The sequence below is a fragment of the Oxyura jamaicensis genome, chromosome 10, assembly GCF_011077185.1.
Source record: "Oxyura jamaicensis isolate SHBP4307 breed ruddy duck chromosome 10, BPBGC_Ojam_1.0, whole genome shotgun sequence".
Lineage (NCBI taxonomy): Eukaryota > Metazoa > Chordata > Aves > Anseriformes > Anatidae > Oxyura > Oxyura jamaicensis.
In genome coordinates, this window is record NC_048902.1 from 20897375 (window position 1) to 20904765 (window position 7391).

The following is a 7391-nucleotide window of genomic DNA, read 5'->3' on the forward strand; positions in this document are numbered from 1 at the left end:
GCAGGGAGCTCCCCGACGCCAGCCTCGATGGCTCGGCAGCACCCGGGATGTTTTCGGGTGCTTCTCCGCTTCCTGCCTGCAGGAACAGGCCACGTAAGCAAATGGGGAAAACGACTTTTATTTGCATAAGGTTGTGCTGTCAAAAGCAAAAGGTGCTCGCGTTGGGCTTGCAAAGGGTTTCCTAAGAGCCGGCATGCTAAAAAGGTTTTGCATCCACCCAGGAACTGCAGTCGTCAGTGCTGCAACCAGAATAAATCAATTCCAGTTCTACAGGATGAGCACGGCAAGCACGAGCTGCCTCGTTCCCATCTGCAGCAGGTAGAGCTTGGCTGCATGCTGTCTTTGAAGCCTGCAAGGTTGAGATAAAAAAGAAATGCTAAAACTTCATGAAAGCGAGCAGAACTCGGGTGGTGGGAAAGCTGGCCGCGAGGCGAGCCGTGCTCCACGTCTGTCTGTGTCTGTCTGTCTGTCTGACGGCTTCCACGGCCATCGTGAGCAGGCACAAGGTGAAGGCAGAACCTCCGACATGGGGCACTTCACCTGTGCTTTACCAGGCAAAATACCAAAAGTCTCCCAAAGCCGAGGCCACATTGGCTCAGCCACATTTGCACAGGCTCCAGAGCAGTTCGAGGCAAAAAGCTGCAAGTCTTTGAAATAAAATTTCACATTTGTAACAGAGCGTGAAGCCGGGCGAGATTCACACGAGCCTGAAGGGTTCAGCAAGGGAATGTCATCCCACAGGAGGAAAGCAAATCCAGATTGATCGAAAGTTCAATTCATCTCAGAGGGGTCCAAACCACAAGGAAGCGGATCTAAATTTCAAACATTCCCAGGGCTTTGTGGTATTCCTATCCAGAGGGCTGGGAGGACCCATTACGCAGATGAAAACCAGGTGCAAAAATCTGTCCTGAGGTGGGCTTGGACTCTGGGCTCAAAGCTTGTGGGTTTTCAGATTGAGGGTTTCATTTCAGGGACATCTAATTCTAAGTAAATACACGTGATTCTTGCTTAAAACATTCCGCCACATCCTATGGAGCTGGGTTTGCCATTGATCCCTATCTGGATGGGATCGAGATGTTGTGGCTGCCATTAACACGTCAACATTTACCGTGGTATTTTCCCCGGCCTCGCCACGACGTTCTGTCGATGCACTTGGAGGTCAGCCACCTTCCATCGCAGCAGTAAATTCAGCTGCTGCCGGAGGTGCCATCGGGTCCCCAGCTTCTGTGGCCACGGGGGTTCACAGATCGTGTTGGGTGCTTTGGGTTTTTGGCCTACGGGACGCTCCGTGAGCTGCCACTAGCTGAGCTTCAGGAAGCTCCAGCTTTGTGCGGAGACCACGCAGCTCCCCGGGGCCGAGCTGCCTCTGCTCCCTGCCAACCACCAACACCGAGAGCTAAAAAAGCCGCTTTTTGGATAATGCTAAAAAAAAATGGAGCTGCCACTCGCTGCGGAGGCTCAGAGCACTTGGCAGAAACTCTTCGCATGGTGGTAACTGGAAACGTTTGGAAGGAAAATCCATCCCTTTTTGAGGGAGGACATGTCCGGAGTAGATAGAAGATCAGGTAGAATTAATTATTTACCTACATTAGCTGATGGAAAGCTTCTCTGGGAGCCCGCCAAGACCAGCGGGCTCCCATCTTGTATGTGTTTAGCAGGCTGGGATGGAAGAGGAGGATGGGGAAAGAAAGAGCTTAATGACGGTGTCTGTTGATCGTCAACGCGAGGAAAATGAATCGCTTCCCTGAACCTGAAAAATATCAAACTGCATAAATAAATCCATTTAAATTATTAATAAATGAATTTACATTTGGAGCCTGAGCATGAGAATTAATTTCATTTCTTATGCTAAGCTGGTCAGTACGGCTGATGACTCAAGAATTAAAAGATGCAGAAATGAAGAAAAAAAAAAGGGTAGGCCAGCTTCATAAGAAAACAGATGCGGAGTGGAAATTCTCGGGCCCAAACAAAGCTGTAAAACAAAAGTGAGAGGAACAAAAACAGTCTGTGAGCCTGGAGCTGGGCTGAGGACCATCTCCTCTGCCCGCACACCCCCATGGACCTGCCAGCATTTGAAATGATGCCGGCCCCTGGCTGCCTAGGTCGGGATTGTTACGAGGGGCAGTGAATGCTCACAGTTACCAAGAAACCAAACCCAAGCGAAACCCTGAACTGAAGTGTCCTTCCAGAAAACACCAGCACAGAAGGGGTCCGGGCCGCATTCTGCACGCCCACCGGTATGCAGAACCTCATCAGCTGGTTGCTCCCAGGGACGTTCATTAGGAGGTGCCAGTTTGGGGCAAAACACTGAGCTACAATGGAGGCAGGGTCCCCTGTCCCTCTGTCTGGACCCCTCCTGCTGCCCTCTTGGGGCAACCCCCATTCCTTGCCCCCTTCCCCAGCTGCCCAGCCACGCTCCCAGCCCCTCGTATCCCCCAGGACCTGGTGTGCCCAGCAGGATCCGTCCCTTTCCCCCGGTGGGGCTCAGGCACATCCCCAGTAGCGCAGGTCCCTGCCCTTATCCCGATCCGCTGGGAACTGGTGTCAGTGATGAGCGCGTGGAAATCCTCCTCTGGAGCAGCCCTCTCCTCAGCTGCCCCCTCCCTGGAGCCCGCTCGCAGCCTCTTCTCCGGGATGTATTGTTATTTCATGTGCGGAGGCATTCCAGAAAATGAAATAAAATAAAAATAGACATTTGTAGGGGCTTTTGTTTTGCTTTTTTCACAGCTCTCCCCCCCCCCCCAGTTTGACTCCTGTGAACACACTTGTCGAGTTGATTTGCTCACGCTGCCTCCTAAGCATGTCCTTGTGCCGGAGACACTGCTCTTTTAAATTCAGTTTCTCAGAATTAGAAGAAAAACTTGGCAAAGCAACAATAGGGGAAAAAAAAAAAATATGAATAATCTCAGAACAGAAGTTGCATTATGTGATGTGGTTGCCATGTGGTTAAGCCTGAGAGAGGATCATGCGAGCGCGTTGTGGGAAAAACGATAACAGGCTGAACAATCCGGAGGAGCGCCGAGGGTTCGGTGATGGGAGGTTAAAGCGCACACCCGGAGACACCGCGCGGCGGCTCCACGCCGAGAGATTTGTGAGAGCAAGCACAGGGCTGGGTGAGGCAGGGGCACGGGGCTGTGCCCGGCTCGTGGAGGTGGCGACGGCTGCGAGTGCGCCCGGCCGGCAGCGCCGTACCCAAAAGCTGCTCGCTCCTGCGGCTGCGGTCCATTCCCTGAATGCGCCCCCAAATCTCCCTTGGTGTTGGATAGGTCTGTGCCACAGGCAGAGCTGTGTTGGACATCTCGGCTGCCGCCAAACTGCCACCACCAGCCAGTGCCGTGCCCGTCCAGCCCCAGTGCTAATTCCCCACACCGGGGTCTGCGCCCCCAAAGCGGGCTCAGCGCGGCCACGGGGCCACTGGCCATCACCATTCACAGCCTGCTCCTACCGGGGGTGTCCCCAAAGCATCACTTCTGGGGCACTGGGAGAAAAGCCAGATTTATGATAAACTTGGATTCAGATGGTTTGGGGGAAGTATTTGTGAGCTATAAAAAAAGCATATTTTGTTCCCCTCGCCGTGTGAGCTGCGTCGGGGAGCTGCTGCCGGGCCCCAACCCAGCCGTCCCCCGTGCGCTCGCGCTGCCTTGCCACGAGCGTTTGAGTGGGAGGGAAGTCAGCGCAGTCAGCTGGGCTCCAGGAAGCTCAGAGAGTGTGGGGAAATGCATGCATGCAAAAAAGAAAGGGGGGTAAATTCTGTGAAATCACATCAGCGATGTGAAGTCTGCTCTTTTATTGCGCCGTGGCTCGCTGTCAGCCCGGTCCGGCACAGCACAGGCGATGCCCACGGCGGATCCCGGCCCCACCAGGTCCTGTCCCTGCCCACGGCCCCTCGTGAGTGAGGGCAAAGCGCGGAGGGGAGGCGAGGAGAGCAGCAGGGCTGGGGCAGGATGGTGCCGGGGCTGAGGCTCAGGCAGCGGGGCCCTGCGGGACGCGAAACCCGCCGAGAAGAACTGGCAAAGCAGCCCGCGCCCTGGAGCCTCGCTTTGTCTCCGAGTAATTTAGCAGACTTTAATGAGAATTCATTCACTTTATACGGTGAATAGCTGCCTTTATGGGAGACGGGAGGGGATGGAGCAGTGGGAGCGGGGACGGCTGGCACAGACGCCACCATGCGTCGCTGCTGCTGAGCGCCCCGCTCGCCCCCGTGCCAGGGTGGCCGCAGGAGAGCTCTAGGGAAATGGAGAGGAGAGGGAGCAGAGGGAAGGGGAACAGCGGGCTCCGTGCTGCTGGGGGGCAAACCCAGGCCCAGAGCCTGGGGAAAGGTGGTGTTGTCTGAATGTGCTCACCCTGGGCCACCGCAGGGCTCGGCTCTGCCTGAGGACTGGTCCCCCAGGGTGCAGGAGCCCCCAGATGGGTCCCAGCCCCCTGCAGCACCCCTGGGGTCCTGCTGGAGATGGCTGCAAAGCACCCAGGGTGCGGGGATGCCAGGGGCCCCGTTCCCAATGCTGCCAGGGGGCAGAGCCCCAGGACAGGCGAGCTTCAGGAGCTGCCGAGTGCGTGCAATTAGGGAGCGATGCGAGGCAGCGGGACTCAAGATCCTAATTTGGCCTGATTAAAGCTTAATGATTCCAGCTTGGTGATTAAAGAAATGCCCCAATTTCCTCGTTCCAAAAAGCCCTTGCTGCCAAAACTCAGGTGGAGAGGACACGCAAGGCTCTGCAGATCTGAGAGACAGCATGAAAAAATTAGGATTTCAATGGCCTGGGCACAGAGAGAAGGATTCATGCAAGCAGATGAGCCGGTTATCTAACGAAAGGGAGGAATTAAAGTGCTTTAATGAGGATTTCAGGATGAATAGCAACCTGGTGGCATCTCCACCAGCACAGAGCTGCTGCCTGCAACAATTTGAAGGGGGGCAAAGTCCAGGCTGAAGAAGTCCAGCCCCGATTCCTGCCCCGAGGGTGCCCGCTCACCCTCCTGCCCCACAGCATTGGTCGCCACCAGCCCAGCAGTGCAGAGCCGGGCAGGTTCGCTCGATGGGAATCAGGTGTATGGGTGTGGATGTGTGACCCGCACCGTGCAGGGAAACGCTCTCTTTCTTTCCAAAAAGCCCCGCGAGGCACCGTCCCCGGAGGAGCACATGCAGAAAATAAACCTCCCCATCTGCGCGCGGCTCTGGACCCCATTAAATCGGCCGTCTGCGGGGGGAGAGGGGGCCGGCCTCAATTCACACAAGGTGCTCTCTTCATGAAAGCATCTTTTGATTATGTTATTGCAGCTATCAAAATATTGCAGAGTTCAGAGCATTCCACAGGGATCCCCGAGCTCTTCAAAGACCAGGGGACCACGGCTGGGGAAAAAGAAGCCTTTAATTATGTCGGCTTCCATGCTTGTTTCTGCAGTGGAGTTCCTTAGAAAAAAAAATAAAATGTTTTTAATGAGAAGAAACACATATGGCTTCATTGTTCAAACACAGAAAGACACAGCTGACTTTTTTTTTTCCTTTTTAATAGATGGGCAAGTTTCTTTCGGCCCCGTGGTCTCATCCATGAGCACACCCCAGGGGCTGCGGAGCACCAGCGGCTGGGAGACCTCCAAATCCCAGCCCGGGTCACTGCACCCCTGGTTCTCCATCGCTGTCACATCCTTCAACACTGTTCTTCCTCCTCCTCAGCTACTTCAAGCCACGCGAAGCTGTGTGTGATAGGATTTCAGAAGGGCAATCTTCCCCGCACAGTCATTTCGTTCAGATGTTCGTTTGACTCCAAACGTAAAGGCTGATTTTTTTCCCCCAGCACAAACAGCAAACAGCGGAGCATTGCACAGCAGACAGCACGGGACCACCCTTCGCTTTAAGGGACATGTTGAGCACATTCTTCTAATGAATTATCCTATCTAGAAAATTTAATTAATGGGCTACAGTGTGTGGCGCAGCCCGCTGAATAAAGTATCTCCATCAGATCTGCAATGCTTTTAGGAGCTTTAAGTATTAACAAAAGAGTGTTTTGTTTGAGAACTCACGGAGAACAATTACAAATAATTGCCAAGAAGGGTGTGTGCCTCATTTAAGTGACTACGTATTAGAAAGGATGAAGGAGGAGTTTTTAAAAAATCATAATTATCCACCCCAGTAGCCCTGAGTGGCTTTTACACAGCGATTTCTGCCCTTCTCCCCCCGTCCCTCCCTGCTGTGGGTGCCCTGCGGGATGGGTTGCCGCCAGCAGGGACGGATCTGTCCTGCCCAGGGCACACACCCTGCCATGGCTGGGGCCAGGGACGTGGACGCAGACATCCCGATGTCCATCCCAATGTCTGTCCTGATGTCTGTCCCGTGCCCAGCACCTGCATTTGTTTGCAGTGAGACAGGAAACCTGCGGAGCCCTGACTCTGCTCTGCAAGAGGCAGGAGCAGGCGGCATCGGCCGTTGTTGCTGCAACGTGCACCAAGGAGGAGGCCTCAGTGCTCCAGCCTTCGTGTTGTGTTTGCAGCACACAAACAGGGAAGAGGGGCAGGTTGTTCCCTTTTTTTTTTTCCTAAAGCCGCCAACCAAGGGGCAGCGAGGGCTGCTCCCTCCCAGCAAGGCTCGGTGGGGGTTGCAGGCTTCCCAGCAAGTGCTGCCTGAGGCAACGAGTGGGGAAGAGCCGGGGATGTGCGGCACTGGGAAAAGGAGCTGCAGAGCCCTTCACCAGGTCTCCTGCTCCGTGCTGATGTCATACCCGTGCCTAACATTTAATGGAAACGACAGCAGCAGTCTGTGCTGTTAAACTTTGATTTACAGTGCATCCTTTCAGCCTGTGCCGTGCACCATCACAGGTAGTCATCCGTCAGGCCTGAAAGGCTGGAGCTGCAGGAGGAGCACCCCATGGTCACCCCGTCTGGGTGGCCAAGTGGGGCAGGACAGCCACCCATCTGCACCCTGATCCTCAGCCCTCCCAGACCCTTCCCGGATCCCACAGGGGTCAGACAGCAACAGGTCACCGAGCCGAAAAGCTGCTCTGGATGGAAAAAAGCAAAACAACCACAAAGCAGTCCAAACCAAGAAAACCACATGAAAAATATCTCACTGTAAACAGATTTTCTGGGAACGTTTCCCCACTTTTCCACCCCTGGAGTTACAGAGTGGGATTTTCCCCATCTTTTCCTGCAGGATGTAAGATTTTCAGGGATCAAATGGTGCACGGTCACTTCCAAACGCACGCAGTGCTGTGGGCTGGGGTGCAGGACCCCCATCCGGAGGTGAACCCAATGCCCAGGGACATGCAGGGCAGGGGATGCACAGCTGGGTGCAGCCACAGAGAACACTCCTGGCGAGTTCCTCCCCTGGCATCTGAGCTCTACAAGCAAATGGGAAATGGCTGGCAGTTTGTGTACTGCTTTCACAGCACTCGATATTA

The 7391-nt window shown here is 54.5% G+C and overlaps 1 long non-coding RNA gene across 1 annotated transcript; it reads right to left on the minus strand.

The window, feature by feature from the left end:
- Positions 1 to 971: 971 nt before the first annotated feature.
- On the minus strand, positions 972 to 2301 carry LOC118172004. Its single transcript, XR_004753518.1, has 2 exons — positions 1584 to 2301; positions 972 to 1396 (listed from the first exon to the last, which is right to left on the minus strand). It is a non-coding gene; the product is annotated as an uncharacterized LOC118172004 (long non-coding RNA).
- Between the last annotated feature and the right edge of the window lie 5090 nt (positions 2302 to 7391).